Source organism: Saccopteryx leptura, chromosome X (assembly GCF_036850995.1).
Source record: "Saccopteryx leptura isolate mSacLep1 chromosome X, mSacLep1_pri_phased_curated, whole genome shotgun sequence".
In the NCBI taxonomy this organism is placed as follows: Eukaryota; Metazoa; Chordata; class Mammalia; order Chiroptera; family Emballonuridae; genus Saccopteryx; species Saccopteryx leptura.
The window spans coordinates 100865975-100883914 of record NC_089516.1 but is presented as its reverse complement, the minus strand read 5'-3'; the positions used below and the strand labels follow the sequence as shown (position 1 = coordinate 100883914).

General features: G+C 41.0%; 1 protein-coding gene across 1 annotated transcript in view; it reads right to left on the bottom strand.

Annotated features, from left to right (window-relative positions):
- The window catches only part of RTL9 (retrotransposon Gag like 9), a 129001-nt gene that overhangs the window by 10847 nt on the left and 100214 nt on the right, over positions 1–17940 (bottom strand). Inside the window, exon 3 of the mRNA XM_066357500.1 lies at positions 424–545. The gene's annotated coding sequence lies outside the window, so the exon portion shown is untranslated. The remainder of the gene's footprint in view (positions 1–423; positions 546–17940) is intronic.

The following is a 17940-nucleotide window of genomic DNA, read 5'->3' as shown; positions in this document are numbered from 1 at the left end:
AGAAACAGTTCAATATATCAACAACTAGCTTTCCAGTTCTTGAAAATAACCTTTCCCTAAATTCTCCACATTATCCTCTCCCACAGCCCCAGCAAATAGACACACAGATAACTGAAAATAAAAAACCTCAGGATAAAGAAAAACCTGGTTGACTTTAGGATCCTAATCAATGAGGAAGGGAGAAAATCTCCCCATTCGCTTGCTCCCTAACAACCTGACACTTAAAATGCCTACCTGGCTCTTATAATAGAGGGGAAAATAGTTAGCACTTACTAAGTGCTCACTCTGCCAGGCACTATATTAAGCACTTTACATACATTCCATTATTTATTACACAATAAGTCACTAAAGTGGGTTTTTTACTCCCATTTTATAAATCAGCTAAATAACTAAGTCGGAAGAAGATAAAATCAAATAACTTACCTTGGCTCTCAGTGCTGAGAGGGAGGAGTGAAGCAGCTGGGCTTGTCGCTCGGGTCTGTCTGACTCAACTGGTGCTCTGAACTCAGGGGAGAGTCACACACTGTCTTCAAGTCTCCGAAAGGCTGTCATATGGAAAAGAGAGTAGGTGTGTTCTGAGTAGCTCCAAAGAGAAAGATGTGACTGTTAGTAGGGAATTACGCTTTCATTGGATGTGTTGCAAATTCTCCAAACAACATGTATATTCATGTCCAACTCTATGGGGAAAAGAACACTATAAGAAAAGCAGATGGAACTGCGTTGCATTAGGTGCTGTCCTAAAGGGTCTGTGGAATCAGAGAGGACAGGAGGGATACCGAAAGACTGTAAATGGGCTGCATCCCAATTTTCTTAAATAAGGAAACTACAGACCAGTATACTGTAAACTCCAGAGCTGTGAGCTGGATGTCAATCCTCTGAGAGATTCTGCCACAGATTATGAAGTAGGTAATTTATAAGCACTTAGGACATCTGTGACGATAGGAGGTACTTAGAAGTACCAGCAAAATTGTTCATATTAAACCAGGTGCCCAGACTGGCAGCTATTGTAAACTGAAAATTGGGGGGGGGGGACTGACAGTAAGTTGCTAGATTTTTATTTTTCCAAGTAAAGACATTAAGAAACAAAACTAAACAACCTCAAATTCTCATTTCATAAAAAGAAAGTTGTTCTTTTTAACACCGAAAGAGTAGGAAATAATTTCAGAATAAAGGACATTCCTTTAAATGAAGTGGATTTCACTTTACAAAACATTGACTCTGTAGTCCTCAGCCTTTCTCATTGCATTGTAGATTGCTGCAGTTTTCCAGGAGGATGGGCACTTGTCCAAGGACCTGCTTTAGGGAATCACTTTCTGTTAAAATATCAACACAGATAATATCAGATACCTATAAGACAAAGTCTTTCTGGCCAGAAGAGAGAGGAACAGAATTTGACCTTATGTGAAGTGAGGATGTTAACATAGATTAAAAAAAAAAGTGTCCATGTGAAGGAACATGAAAGAGAAAACTTGCCAAATGTGAATTCAAGTTCTGCTGAGACTGGATTTGGCCAACACATTTGTCCTATATCACCCCTTGAACCACACAACCCTCTAGTAGGAATACGTGCCTGGTGTTATTAAGTATTTGGACCACAAACTAGTTTCTGACACGAGGCTCTCCAATCAACCTTCAAACTATTCTTTTCCCAAAGAAAGTTTCTACAACAACCCAGAACAAGCTACAAGGCTTGGCCTTGTCCTGTTCAACATTTTGAGCAATGGTATAAATGAGGTCATGGATGGAATTCTTACATAATTATTTTAGGGTCAACAAGAACTTCTACCATCAGCCTAGGAAGTAGATTTACATTTGCAAGCTCCATGGTTTACAGTCTGTCTTTCTGTATTTGGTAATTTTCTCTCTTATTTTTTTCTCAATGCACTAAGTTGCTGCAATTTGTGCTCCACAAAAAAAAAATGTTTTCTGAATATATATGAGCTATGAGCTATGAGCTCTGTGCCCTTAAGAACAGACAGGGTCGGAAGACAAGATGACAATGGAGTAGGCAGACGTACCAATTCCCACCTCCCAGAACCAAAGTGGATTACAAACTAATTTTAAGAACTATCATCTGGGAAAACCAACTTTGGACTAAACTAAGAGGACTCTTCAACCAAGGAAAACTTAAGAAGGCACACCAAGACTGGTAGGAAAAGCGGAAACGCAGAGAAGGCTGCCAGCTCCCTGAAGCGAATGGCAGCCAGGAGAAATTCACATGGTGGGAAGTGAGTTTAGCAGAGAGAGGAGGGTCCTGAATCCCAGGAACAAAGCACCAGCCTGCAGCCCCAGAGCCCAGAAGAGGCGTATGGACAGTATTTAGCTGGAAACAAGACATGATACTATTTGTGAGAAAGAGACTAATTTCTCAGACCCAGGATTCGTCTTAAAGGGACCATGCAGAACATCTCTCTCACAACCACTCACCCGGGGCTCTGGGGGATGGGGAGAAAGGAGAGGACAAGAGTAGCAGGAGGAGAGTGAATCTAGGAGGCACAGGGAGAAACATTTTGGGAGACAGCCACCCTAACCCCTGGGACGAATCACTCTCCAAATCTGAAGTGAATATTTCCCCTGGAAATAGCAATACCAGCAAAGGGAAGCAGAACACCAGCCAAACAAGCTCCCCCGCGGCACTCAGAGCAGAGTCGCTTAGAAGGAGGGAGCTTTCGGGGCTAGAGTAGTGAGTCTTAGGGTCTGAGCTGCAGCGCTCCCACCCACATGGCTGAGGGCTTGCTGGAGGGAGGGCAGAGGCGGGACATGGAAGCGCAGTACTGTCGGCAAGGGCGGAAGCCGGCTGGCCACCACTGGGCCCAGGTGTGAGCTTAGTATTCCCCAGCTGGGGAGGAGGGGGTGTGCAAAAGCGGTCAAGCCCAGCTGCGGGCAGCCTGTAATCCAGCCTGCAGGGGAAGGGCGGGAACCCCAGAAGGGGTGGAGACCAGCCCTTGAGCAAGGGCGCAGGAGCACAGCCTTGCCTCGCCCACAGAACCTAGGCTTGTGGCCTGACCTGGGAGTCGGCTCCTCCTGCGGGGGTGGAGCCAAAAACCCAGAACAGGTGGAGTCCCACTACTGAGCGTGGGCATGAAGTCCCACCCAGCCTGTGGAGCCAAGGCTTGCAGCCATCCCAGTTGCGGGCTCCTCCTGCAAGGACGAGGCAGAAGCCCAGACACAGGCGGACACACTCAGCTGAGCAAAGGTGCTCGCCACTGCCCTCAAGGCCAAGCATAACGCCACCCACAGGGGCGGGGCGAAGGCCAAGGCCACCAAGGCTTGTACACCCGAGCACATGATTATAGCCATTCCCGTGAAGGAGAGGCAGAAACCACAGCAACAGCCCCAGTGAGCAGGCACCAGCAACGCCCATACCCAAATGCCCTAGGCAGCAACAGCAGAGGGGGTGGCAGGCCTACAGACAGACCATACTTAGGGAACAAAGGCCACACCCAGTGGACTCCAGTGGCCAAGACCTTCTTTTACAAAGAGAAGATGATAAGGCAGAGAAATGTAACACAAATGAATCAAGAAAAATCCCCAGAAAAGAACCTGAATGAGTAAGATATAACCAAATTACCAGATGCAGAGTTTAAAATAACGATTGCTAGGATGCTCAAAGATATTAGAACAACAATAGATGGTCATTATGAACACCTAAATAAAGAGATAGCAAATATAAAAAAGGACATTGAAATAATAAAAGAGAATCAGTCAGAAAGGACAAATACAATATCAGAAATGAAGAACACAATGGAAGGAATTAAAAGCAGGATGGATGAAGCTGAGAATTGAATCAGCAAGTTAGAGGACACGATAAATAAAGGAACAGAAGCAGAACAGAAAAAAGAAAAGAGACTCAAAAAGTCTGAGGAAACTCTAAGAGAGCTCTGTGACAACATGAAGACAAATAACATCCACATCATAGGGGTTCCTGAAGAAGAAGAGAAAGAACAAGGGATAGAGACTTTGTTCAAGCATATCATAGCTGAAAACTTCCCTCAGTTAAGGCAAGAAAACATCTCACATGTTCAGAAAGCACAAAGAACTCCATTAAAGAGAAATCTAAAGAAATCAACACCAAGACACATTATAATTAAAATACCAAAGCTAAGTGATAAAGAGAAAATATTAAAAGCTGCTAGAGAAAAAATGACTATCACCTACAAAGGAGCCCCCATAAGGATGACTTCCGACTTCTCAAGAGAAACACTTGAGGCCAAAGGGAATGGCAAGAAATATTGAAAATAATGCAGAACAAGAGCCTACAACCAAGAATACTTTATCCAGCAAGGCTATCATTTAAAGTTGAAGGAGAAATAAAAAGCTTTCCAGACCAAAAAAAAAAAAAAAAAAAAAAACTCAAGGAATTCACTACAACCAAACTAAGGCCTGTTGTAAACAGATCAAAGGAGAAAAAGAATATAGCAAAAGAGGAATACAGTTTTAAAGAATAAAATGGCAATAAACTATTACATATCAATAATAACCTTAAATGTAAATGGATTAAATGAGCAGATCAAAAGACATAAGGTTGCTGCATGGATAAGAAAACAGGACCCATATATATGCTGTCTACAAGAGACACACCTTAAAACAAAAGATGCACATAGACTGAAGATAAAAAGATGGAAAAAAATATTTCACGCAAATGAAAATGAAAAAAAAAAAAAACTGGGGTAGCAATACTTATATCACACAAAATGGACTTTAAAACAAAGGTTATAGTAAGAGATAAAGAAGGTCACTACATAATGATAAAGGGAGCAATCCAACAGGAAGATATAACCATTATAAATATCTATGCACCTAATATAGGAGCACCTAAATATATAAAGCGGACTTTGATGGATTTAAAGGGTGAGATCAATAGCAATACTATAATAGTAAGGGATTTCAATACCCCACTAACATCACTAGATAGATCGTCAAGAAGAAAAATTAACAAAGAAACAGTAGACTTAAAGGTCATACTAGATCAACCCGATTTAATAGATATCTTCAGAACTTTTCACCCTAAAGCAGCAGAATATACATTCTTTTCAAGTGCTCATGGTACATTCTCTAGAATAGACCACATGTTAGGGCACAAAAGCGATCTCAACAAATTTAAGAAAATTGAAATCATATCAAGCACTTTCTCTGATCACAATAGCATGAAACTAAAAATCAACCACAACAGAAAAACTGAAAAATACTCAAACACTTGGAAACTAAATAGCACGTTATTAAATAATGAATGGGTAAACAATAAGATCAAAGAAGAAATTAAAAAAATTCCTAGAAACGAACAATAATGAGCATACATCAACTCAAAATTTATGGGACACAGCAAAAGCAGTCCTGAGAGGGAAGTTCATAGCATTACAGGCATACCTCAAGAAGCTAGAAAAGCTCAAATAAACAACTTGACCCTACATTTAAAAGAACTAGAAAAAGAACAGCAAGTAAAGCCCAGAGCTAGTAGAAGGAAGGAAATAATAAAGATCAGAGTGGAAATAAATGACATAGAGGCTAAAGAAACAATACAGAGGATCAATGAAACCAGGAGCTGGTTCTTTGAAAAGGTAAACAAGATTGATGAACCTTTAACCAGACTCACCAAGAAAAAAAGAGAGAGGACTCAAATAAACAAAATTAGAAACAAGAGTGGAGAAATAACAACTGACACAACAGAAATACAAAATATTGTAAGAAAAAACTATGGAGAACTGTATGCCAAAACACTAGACAACCTAGATGAAATGGACAAATTCCTTGAAACATATAATCTTCCAAAATACTCTGGAAGAATCAGAAAACCTAAACAGACTGATTACAACAAATGTGATTGAAACAGTTATCAAAACATTCCAAAAAAAGAAAAGTCCTGGGCCTGATGGCTTCACAAGTGAATTCTACTAAATATTCAAAGAAGAACTAACTCCTATCCTTCTCAAGCTATTTCAAAAAATTCAAGAGAAAGGAAGACTTTCAAGCTCCTTTTATGAGGCAAGCATAATTCTGATTCCAAAACCAGGCAAAGACAACACAAAGAAAGAAAATTATAGGCCAATATCCCTGATCAATTTAGATGCTAAACTCAACAAAATATTAGCAAACCAGATCCAGCAATATATAAAAAAATCAGGCCCTGGCCGGTTGGCTCAGTGGTAGAGCATCGGCCTGGCGTGCAGAAGTCCCGGGTTCAATTCCCGGCCAGGGCACACAGGAGAAGCGCCCATCTACTTCTCCACCCCTCCCCCTCTCCTTCCTCTCTGTCTCTCTCTTCCCCTCCCGCAGCCGAGGCTCCATTGGAGCAAAGATGGCCCGGGCGCTGGGGATGGCTCCTTGACCTCTGCCCCAGGCGCTAGAGTGGCTCTGGTCACGACAAAGCGACGCCCCGGAGGGGCAGAGCATCGCCCCCTGGTGGGCAGAGCGTCGCCCCTGGTGGGCGTGCCGGGTGGATCCCAGTTGGGCGCATGCGAGAGTCTGTCTGACTGTCTCTCCCCATTTCCAGCTTCAGAAAAATACAAAAAATAATAATAATACACCAGGATCAAGTGAGATTTATTCTTGGGAGGCAAGGCTGGTACAATATTCACAAATGAATCAACGTGATTCATCACATAAACAAAAGAAAGAAGAAAAACCACATGATAATTTCAATAGATGCAGAAAGAGCATTTGATAAAATCCAGCACCCATTCATGATCAAAACTCTCAGCAAAGTGGGAATACAGGGAACATACCTCAACATGATAAAGGCCATCTAGGACAAACCCACAGCCAACATCATACTCAATGGGCAAAAATTAAAAGCAATTCCCTTAAGATCAGGAACAAGGCAGGGGTTCCCCCTTTCACCACTCTTATTCAACATAGTACTGGAAGTCCTAGGCACAGCAATCATACAAGAAAAAGAAATAAAATGCATACAAATTGGAAAGGAAGAAGTAAAACTATCATTATTTGCAGATGATATAATATTGTATATAGAAAACCCTAAAGTCTCAGTCAAAAAACTACAAGACCTGATAAATGAATTCAGCAAGGTGGCAGGATATAAAATTAATACTCAGAAATCAGAGGCATTTTTATACACTAACAATGAACTGTCAGAAAGAGAAATTAAAGAAGCAATCCCCTTTACCATTGCAACCAAAAAAAATAAAGTACCTAGGAATAAATTTAACCAGGGAGATTAAAGACTTGTACTTGGAAAATTATAAAACATTGATAAAAGAAATCAGGGAAAGTACAAAGAAGTGTAGGCATATACCGTGCTCATGGTTAGGAAGAATAAACATCATTAAAATTTCTATATTACTCAAAGCAATTTATAAATTCAATGCAATACCAATTAAAATACCAATGACTTACTTCAAAGATATAGAACACGTATTCCAAAAATTTATATGGAACCAAAAGAGAGCACGCATAGCCTCTCAATCTTGAAAAGGAAGAATAAAGTGGGAGGTATCACACTTCCAGATATCAAGTTATACTATAAGGCCATTGTACTCAAAATAGCCTGGTACTGGCATCAGAACAGGCATATAGATCAATGGAATAGAACTGAGAACCCAGAAATAAACTCACACCTTTATGGTCAACTGATATTTGACAAAGGAAGTAAGAGCATACATTGGAGTAAAGACAGCCTCTTCAACAAATGGTGTTGGGAAAATTGGACAGTTACTTGCAAAAACATGAAACTAGACCACCAACTTACACCATTCACAAAAATCAACTCAAAATGGAAAAAAAGACTTAAATGTAAGCCGTGAAACCATAAGCATCTTAGAAGAAAACATAGGCAGTAAGCTCTCTGACATTTCGCGCAGCAATATATTTGCTGATTTGTCTCCACAGGCAAGTGAAATAAAAGACAGGATAAACAAATGGGACTATATCAAACTAAAAAGCTTTTGCACAGCTAAAGACAATAAGAACAGAATAAAAAGACAAACTACACAATGGGAGAATATATTTGACAATGCATCTGATAAGGGGTTAATAACCAAAATTTATTTATTTTTTTTTTTTCTTTTTTTTTTCTTTTTTTTTTTTTTTTTTTAATAAATTTTTATTAATGGTAATGGGATGACATTAATAAATCAGGGTACATATGTTCAAAGAAAACATGTCTAGGTTATTTTGTCATTAAATTATGTTGCATACCCCTCGCCCAAAGTCAGATTGTCCTTCGCCACCCTCTATCTAGTTCTCTGTGCCCCTCCCCCTCCCCCTAACTCTCCCCCTGTCCTCCCTCCCCCCACCCCTGGTAACCACCACACTCTTGTCCATGTCTCTTAGTCTCATTTTTATGTTCCACCAATGTATGGAATCATGTAGTTCTTGTTTTTTTCTGATTTACTTATTTCACTCCTTATAATGTTATCAAGATCCCACCATTTTGCTGTAAATGATCTGATGTCATCGTTTCTTATGGCTGAGTAGTATTCCATAGTGTATATGTGCCACATCTTCTTTATCCAGTCTTCTATTGAAGGGCTTTTTGGTTGTTTCCATGTCTTGGCCACTGTGAACAGTGCTGCAATGAACATGGGGCTACATGTGTCTTCACGTATCAATGTTTCTGAGTTTTGGGGGTATATACCCAGTAGAGGGATTGCTGGGTCATAAGGTAGTTCTATTTGCAGTTTTTTGAGGAACCACCATAATTTCCTCCATAATGGTTGTACTACCTTACAGTCCCACCAACAGTGAATGAGGGTTCCTTTTTCTCCACAGCCTCTCCAACATTTGCTATTACCCGTCTTGTTGATCATAGCTAATCTAACAGGTGTGAGGTGGTATCTCATTGGAAATAACCAAAATTTATAAAGAACTTGTAAAACTTAATACCAGGAAGACAAACAATCCAATCAAAAAATGGGAAAAAGAAATGAATAGACAGTTCTCCAAAGAGGACATACAGATGGACAATAGGCATATGAAAAAATGCTCAACATCATTAATCATTAGAGAAATGCAAATTAAAACCACAATGAGATATCACCTCACACCAGTCAGAATGGTGCTCACCAACAAAACAACACAGAATAAGTGCTGCCGAGGATGTGGAGAAAAGGGAACCCTCCTGCACTGCTGGTGGAATGCAGACTGGTGCAGCCACTGTGGAAAACAGTATGGAGATTCCTCAAAAAATTAAAAATCGAACTGCCTTTTGACCCAGCTATCCCACTTTTAGGAATATACCCCAAGAATACCATAGCACTCTTTGAAAAGAAGAAATGCACCCCCATGTTTATGGCAGCATTGTTCACAATAGCAAAGATCTGGAAACAGCCCAAGTGTCCATCAGAGGACGAGTGGATTAAAAAGCTTTGGTACATATATACTATGAAATACTACTCAGCCATAAGAAATGATGGCATCGGATCATTTACAACAACATGGATGGACCTTGATAACATTATACTGAGCGAAATAAGGAAATCAGAAAAACCTAAGAACTATATGATTCCATATATAGGTGGGACATAAAAATGAGACTCAGAGTCATGGACAAGAGTGTGGGGGTTACGGGGTGGGGGGGAGGGGAGGGAGGGGGTTGGGGGAGGGGAGGGCCACAAAGAAAACCAGTTAGAAGGTAACGGAAGACAATTGGACTTTGGGTGATGGGAATTCAGTATAAGCAAATGTCAAAATAACCTAGAGCTGTTTTCTCTGAACATATGTACTCTGATTTATCAATGTCACCCCATTAAAATTAATCAAAAATAAAAATTTTAAAAAAGAACAGACTGGGTCTTTTATACAAACTTCTGAGCATTCATCTTCCCTCAGATAACTTGGTGTCAGTGTATACTTCCTGGAAGAAAAAAGTGGACAAATTGATGTCCTCTTATTTGCAGAATTAGCTCTATTTCCCAGTTTTAATTGGAGTTTGATTTCATCTGTTGACATTGACCTTGTTTCTGAAGGTGAAGGCAATGCAGTACCTGCCATTCTTTCTCAAACTGCACTTCTTTAGGTGTGGTTAGGGAACCTTAGCTTCAGAGGTACCACTGGCAGGACTGTTAAAATGCAGGTGAAGACATGGGGAGACATGAGCCTCATTTTCAAAGAATCAGGCTCAACAGGTTTGGGATGAGGCCAAAGAAATCTGTACTTTAGTATATGTGCTGATTTAACTAAGCACAAGAATCCACATTTTACTGCAAGTGATTCTGAAACACTGTAGAGTTTAAGAACCACTGCCTGGGCCTGACCTGTGGTGGCGCAGTGGATAAAGCATCGACTTGGAATGCTGAGGTCACCCATTCGAAACCCTGGGCTTACCCGGTCAAGGCACATATGGGAGTTGATGCTTCCTGCTCCTCCCCCCTTTCTCTCTCTCTCTCTCTCTCTCTCTCTCTCTCTCTCTCTCTCTCTCTCTCGTCTGACTCTCTAAAAAATGAATAAATAAAATTTGAAAAAAAAAAACCAAAACATTTCATAAAATATATATATATATATAAGAACCTCTGCCTGAAGAGTATGTATGTCCTGATCTTAACATCAAACAAGCCTGGGCTCCAACCCCAGTACTTAAGTTATTTCATTTCAGTTTCCTTATCTGGAAAACAGGGATAATAACAGTACCTTGCTCATAGGCAGGTAGACAGACAAAACATGCATAAAGTGTCTGGAATCTACTTGAAGGTCAGTAATCTCTCCTGGTCCTGCTTATTGATGGGTCCTGCTGCCTGCCTTCTATGTGTTCAATTGCTGCTTCTGTTGTCAACTGCTCACTGTCTCTAGGTGTGGTGCTCAAACTCCCCAAGCAAGAGATTCTCATTGGTCCAAACTTAGTCACAACTGTGCCTCTTTGGCAATGTTCTCATCACAGGTTCTCTCATTGGCTGCTTACCAGCCTATAGAGTGACTTCTCTTAGATCAGATGCCCTCTCCTGGCTCCATCAGCTAGTGCTAGGAAGAAGTGGAATCATGTGGTACCAAACATAGCCACCTATTCATAAGAAATTGCTACTTCCCTCACCTAGAATCTGTGGATGGAAACTATTGAGAAGAGGCCTGTGAGTGTCGCAGAAATTTTGAGGCTTAGCCCATCCAGAAGACCTAGGCTTCTCATTTATCCAGCCTGCCAAAGGAATGAAGCATTCAAGTTCACTGACGTCTCCATTTAAATTCTGGCTTTCATCTCCAAGAATACCAGCTTTCAAAAACTAAACTACAGTCAAGAAAACAAAAAAATCTTAACTCTAGAATGAGACACTGTTTCTAGAACACATTTTGAAGTTTCCAAAAGCAATTTTGCATCAATTTCTCACTGTAGGGCACGCAAACTGGCAGCCATGGGCTAGATCCAGACTGCAGATGAATTTTATTTGACTCACAGAAAGTTTGTAACATTTTCAAATTAGTTGCCAACATTAAGAACTCAGGTTTCACATAAAAGTGAGATTTCTGGCTTCTCCAGGAAAAACAGAGAGTGTTGGATCTTCATTCCGGCATGGCAACAATCAGCTGGACCTGAGTAAGCTGCTCCTTTAGATGGGGCATTAGCTCACCAGTTACTGTTTTCACTGTGACTTGTTTAGTCCATGTAAGCATTTGAAGACTCATTTTAACCCTATGGAGTGGGTAGATGAGTTGGTGAATATCACAGAATTTGAAACCCATCTGTGTGATTTAGAATCCCAGCTCTGCCCCTTACTGGTTTTGGAACCCTGGACAAATGTGCTAATCTCTTTGACCTTCAGTTCCCTCATCTGTGAAGTGAGTATGATAATAACAATTTCTACATCATAGAATTATTGATTCAGCTAACAAAGTTAATGTATATAAACTACTTAGAACAACACTTGGACACAGCAAGCACTAAATAAGTACAATTGACCCTTGAACAACACGGGTTTGAACTACACAGGTCCATTTATACAAGGATTTTTTTATATAAATACTGTTAATGTATGTATTTTCTCTTCCTTCCGCTTTTCTTAACATTTTCTTTTCTCAAGCTTACTCTATTGTAAGAATACAGTATATAATACAGATGACATATAAAATATGTGTTAATTTACTGTGTGTCATCAGTAAGGCTTCCGGTCAACAGTAGGCTATAAGTAGTTAAGTTTTGGGGGAGTCAAAGGCTACACACAGATTTTCAACTGTGTTGAGGATTGGCACCCCTAACTCCTACATTGTTCAAGGATCAGCTGTGTTAACTTCTTTCACTGTACGCAATTGTCTATCTGCCTTTTCGATCTTCAAAAAATTATAAAAATTGAAATTTTGTGGCAAGTTCATTTGGTGACAAAATTGGACCTGAATTGGAGTGAAGCTATTCATTTATCCCATTTAGAAGCATTAATGTCTTTGATCACAGGATACTGCCTTAGATCCCATGAACAGTATTATATAACATGTTATCTGTACTATATTGCTTTTCTAAAATCCAAAAATGTTGAACTCCAACTAACCTCAGTGGTTTCAGATAAAAGATGGTAGACCTGCATTATACTATTAGTTTGTATACCCAATTGACAGACAGTAATATTGAGCTCTGCAGCACTAAGCGACTGTCCAAAAGTCCCACAGCTTGGAAGCAGAAGTAATATCGACTGTTACGCATGAAGCCCACAGTGCCTAGTACTATGATAAGAATCAAGCTTGCTATAGGCATGTTGCTGCAGGACTTTTGTGGCTACCATTCAGGGTCCCCTGAACAATGTCACCATTTACTGGGAGTGAAAAGCCCTTCCCTTAAGAACATTCAGGTGATTATTTGCATTAATCTTTACTACATACCCTTGGGTTAGGGTTAGGATAGGAATTACTGTCTTCATTTTACTGAGGAAAAAACTGAGTTCTAGAGAAGAAATATGACTTGCCCAAAATCACACAGCCAAAGACAGGCAGAGCTAAAACTAGAAAACAAATTCTGTGCTTTTTCTTCTTAAAGTTGGTCTAAGAAAGGCATATGCTGAACTCTTCACATACTGACCTTCACTCTCTGAAGACAATCCTGAAAATGTTCAATATGCCTAATGAAAGGAGTGTCCCAAGACCTCATCAGAATGAGACAGCATGTCTGGGTAGACCTCATCCTTTCCCAGTACCATAGGCAGCAATACACAGACTACCATCCAGTTAGAAGCGCCAGGTTGAGGGTGGAGATTTGAGACCCCTCAAATCCCAAGAAAATCACAGAGACCCTACTGTTTGCTTTTCTCTGTTGGTTTTTAAGAAGTTGACATTTACTTATGTCAAAGGCCAAAATAAATGAAAAGTCAGCTGGAAAGAGAATTTCATCAGTTAGAAAGCAGTATCTTAGAAAGACCTCTGCATAGTATCAGTTCCCTTGTTTGATACACAAAAAAATAAAGCACTGCTCTTTTATACTGTTAGTGCAAGAGAGACCTGGAAATGCAAACAGCATCCCTAGGACCTCTTGCCAACCCCCTGTCTCAGCACCAGGAAGCTTTCTGACACTGCCACCAACTTAAACAGACTGAAAAAGAGAAGACAGGCCATGACCCAAGTGACCTCATGTCTCTCCTAAGCTTATATAGCTTGAGTTCCTACCACCAACAATTCTGCACTTTGATCACACACCCACAGCGACCCAGATCTCTGAATTCAGCAATTCTTTCTCAGGTTTCAGCGAGGCATTGGCAGCCTGTGCTATTTTGGGACACTTTCTCTGCTGTGGATGCTACTTTTGGAATATACCAGAAACATGCTAAGGACCTGGAGCTCTCCGTCCTGGACCCATTCTCGGGTTTGCTCACTCTCTCTCTTTTTCTGGGCTGATCGTTTGGAGGACAGTTGCTCTTGCCAATCTAATCCCTGGAGTCTGACTACCTTGCCGGGCCACAGGCTCTAAGGGGCAGTGTGGCTGCCAGCACCCTCACGGTAAGGGGCATGGAAACACCAGGCAACCTGGAAGAACAGATGTCCTAAGGGGTTGTCTGACTTTGCATGTGAGCTGAAAAGACAAAGGAGGGAGAAAGACAACAAGATTTTCCAAACATCTTATTCTTAGAGTCATCACTTCCTTAATCTGATGCAACTGACTCGGCAGGCATTCAGGAGCCTGCGATCTCCATTTTCCTGTCCTAAAATCCTCTGCACCTGTAAGTACTGGGACTCACTGCTGCTTGTGCTCTCTTTTGGGGAGGGGGAGAGGAGGACAAGGCCTGGGAAGGTCATCAATATTTGACTCAGGTGTGGGCAGACACATAGTGCTGAGAGAATTCCTAACACCCTCACCCCCCACCCCCACCAGAACTGCTTTTTACTTTGAAAAATGAAAATGCCTCTTTGTTCTTGCCCAAACCCCCAGCATACCAAAACTCTACTTGTCCTTGTGGGGGGGGAATTATCTGTTCATCAGTGCTGCATACACCTGATTTCTCATATTAGACTTAATGGGAGAAGTGCACCCAACATTTCAATTTCTTAAATTAAGCAACCATAGCTATTATTGTGGGCACAGCCCCTCGCTGGCTTCTCTATCTTACACGCAGCAATTTGCTAAAACAGTGAAAGATGTAGAAAGCAGGAAGGTATAAATGAGAATCTAGAAACTCCTTCATGGTAAAAGGGAAGAGCAATGTGGTTTCAGTTGACTCTCAGCGCAGTTAGAAATGCTACCACAATGACTCCATGCTATCTGGTGGGAAAACCCTTTTCAATGCCTTTCTATTTTAATGGGAAGAGAGGCCAAAACAGCTATAGTCTCTCTAGCAAAGGAGCATTTCCGATGCTTTTATTTACCACATTCCTGAGAGACTGGACTTTGTCTCTGGCCGGCTTGTCAGTCCCTGAAGGGGATAATCAGCCTTCCTTTTAAGACTGCTAAGTTCCCTCAAAATAGCCCACGAGGACAGTCAGGACTTGTGATGTACCCTCCTCTCCCAACACCAAGACAAAATTATTTTTAGTGTCCAGAATTTGTTTGAGGATGAGCATAAAGAATGTCATTGACAGAAATTCATTTGGAAAACCTATCATAACCCAGAAAAATAAAGTGTCCTTCTAGGTTTTCATAATGACTTCCTCAGCCATATATAAGAACAGGCCAGACCAGCAGGAGGAGCATTGTCTTCAGCAGAGAAAAAGGATAAGATGTTCATTAGACCAAGGCTAGCTACCGTCAATTTCTCAGTTAGGAGAAATAAGCAGCTTCTTGTTTCTATTCTACAAAAAGTGCCAGGTCTAAAGAGGATTTGAAAACAGTGCCAATATCAGTGCTGGAGAAATCAAAAAAGGAACTTCATTTTGTGTCTAGTGGAGACTCGATTCATTCTCAAGCTCTAGGAAAAAACCAGTCTCAGGGGCTTTGCTGTGACTACTGCTGTTTGTGTGGTCTTCGGTAATTTACTGAGTTTTTTCAGCTTTTCTACTAAAGAGCTTTGAGAAAAATCATGCTTGGAACAGAGAAGTTAATTATCTTGTAGACTTTTTGTCAAAGCCTTGAGTGTTGGGTGGGAGCAGGAGATCACCCTTCTTATGTGAGGGATTCTGATTGTAATCAAAATAATCCAGATTCTGGCTTGGCAGTAGCCTGAAAATTTTTGTCTACCTATGGCATTCCAGGAGTATTAAGAATGTTCCCTTGCCTTTCCAAATCTCTCCCTACGTACTCCCAAGGGCTTGAAAATTCTTAAGTACATGATTACTTTACTAAAGGCTTCGGCATCAGTTAAAATGCTAACCTCTAGGAAAGTCGACCTGTTAAGCCTCATCTAGATGCAGCCCGTTATGACAGCAGATTCTGAAAGAGGGAAGAAGAGAGAGGAAAAAGATAAAATCATTGTAGATATAAAGATGAACCTCAGAGTAGGAGTCTAGAAGAAGGACTCAGGTCAAGCAAAAAGTGCCAGGAAACTCCTTTGGCAGAAAAGGAGGGCTCTAGTCTTGCTAAAATGAAGTGTAAGGCAACTTACTAAAGCAGAGACTTGGTATTTGAGGAATAAGGCAAATATTCACTTAATAAAACTGTGATCCAGGGATGGAGAAGAATCAAATTTACTAGAGTAGGACAGGAGATAGGAGAGTTTCCCTACAAAGTCACCCCCAGGCTCTTACCTGAGCTACTGAACTAGTGCTCTCAAAAATGTTAAAAGGCCTCAATTCAAGAGATTAAACAGATCGAATACTCTGTCACCTCTCAATGCCCAGGAAGGCAGGTCAAAGAGAGGAACACACAGGGACTTAGACTTTTAAACTCTGCCCCCACATTTTCTTTCCTCTGAGACCAACATTGAACTCATACCTGAGGGGATTTATGATAGATACAGTGACTCATCTTGTTTACCAAAAGCTGTAAGGTGGAGAGAAAGGTTGTCCCTGCAGAACCACAAGCCAAGGGTGAGGCAGCCCCGCAACTTGATGTGGACTCCTTCCCAGGGCCTAGTAGACAGAGTCTAGGGCAGTGGTAGTCAACCTGGTCTCTACCGCCCACTAGTGGGCGTTCCAGCTTTCATGGTGGGTGGTAGCGGAGCAACCAAAGTATAAATAAAAAGATAGATTTAAATATAGTGAGTTGTTTTATAAAGATTTATTCTGCCAAACTTAGTGAAAATCTGACATAAAGTACTTGGTAAGTAATTATTATTATATGCTTTAACTTGCTGTAACTCTGCTTTATAAATTTTATAAAGTAAAGTTACTTTTCCTACTTTATAAATCACCATTACTCTGGAACCGGTGGGCAGTTAGAAAATTTTACTACTAACAGAGATACAAAAGTGTGCAGTAGGTATAAAGAGTTGACTACCCCTGGTCTAGGGCCTAGTGGAGTAAGACCAGTGTGTATAAATCCTGCCTCTGACACTGATGAGCTATGTGCCCTTGGGAAAGTCATGTAACCTATCTGAGCTTCATCTGCAAAATGGGCACAATAATGGTAAGATCTATCTGATACTGCTGTGAAGATTAAGCAAGAATGATGCCTGTAAGATTGGTAGTTACAAAATTGTCATGTGGATGTAAAGTACAGCATATTAAATATATCAATAATATTGTAATGGGTACAGGTGGGTACTGGAAATATTGGGGAGAAAATTTTGTAAAGTATATAATTGTCTAACTATTATGCTATACACCTGAAACTAATAGAAAATAATATTGAATGTAAACTGTAATTCAAAGTTTAAAAAAATTTAAAGAATGAGGACTATAAAGCCCAACACTGTGCCCAGTACAAATTAAGTGCTCAACAAAAATTAAGATTCCCAGCACTCTGCTGTGTATGATAAAGCTTATAGCAGCAGACAGCCCTGCTCAGTGCAGGTCTAACACTACCAGAGTTTCAGTGGTTTACCATTTCCTTAAAGTAACGTTCTTCTCCCTTTCCTCCCAGTCTCAGTAGATGAGAGTGTTCCCAAGCCTTCTCTCTCACTAGTTTCACAACCACTTCATTCCCCCAGTTAACTAAATAGACAGATTCACTGCTAAGGATACATAAAATCTTTTCCTTGGCTTTCCCCAACCTCAAACTGAGCCACTACCCTTTCCCTAGGGGTGAGATGGAATCATTTTTGGGAGGGTGGGGTCCAGCGCCTGAAACACTAACAAAAGGAAAGAAGTCGCCCTTAAAACGCTGTGTCTCTGGTTCCTTTTAAGCTCACCGTAGCTGTAATATTGATATCTACCCACAGCCACTCCCATTGTGGCTCCTGACCCCCTGACTGCTGGCCCACTGCTGTTATCCTCTTCTAATACCCTCTTTCTTTCCCCCCTCCCTCAGGACACTCCCTTGTCTGGGCCCCAGAGTGCTGTGGTTTTAAGAGGCTTTCCTTTGCTTCCTCTCTCTTCCCCTCCCCACCCTCTCCTGAGGACACAGAATTCACTCTCTTTCAAAGGGTGTGGTGGCAGAAAGGAGCTCTCCTTTCTGTGCAGGCATGCCCTCAGCGTGCTCTCTGCAATCCAGCCCTCCCTGATTCTCTGCTCGGCAGAAGGGAGGGCAAGGAAGCATTCCTAGGCATG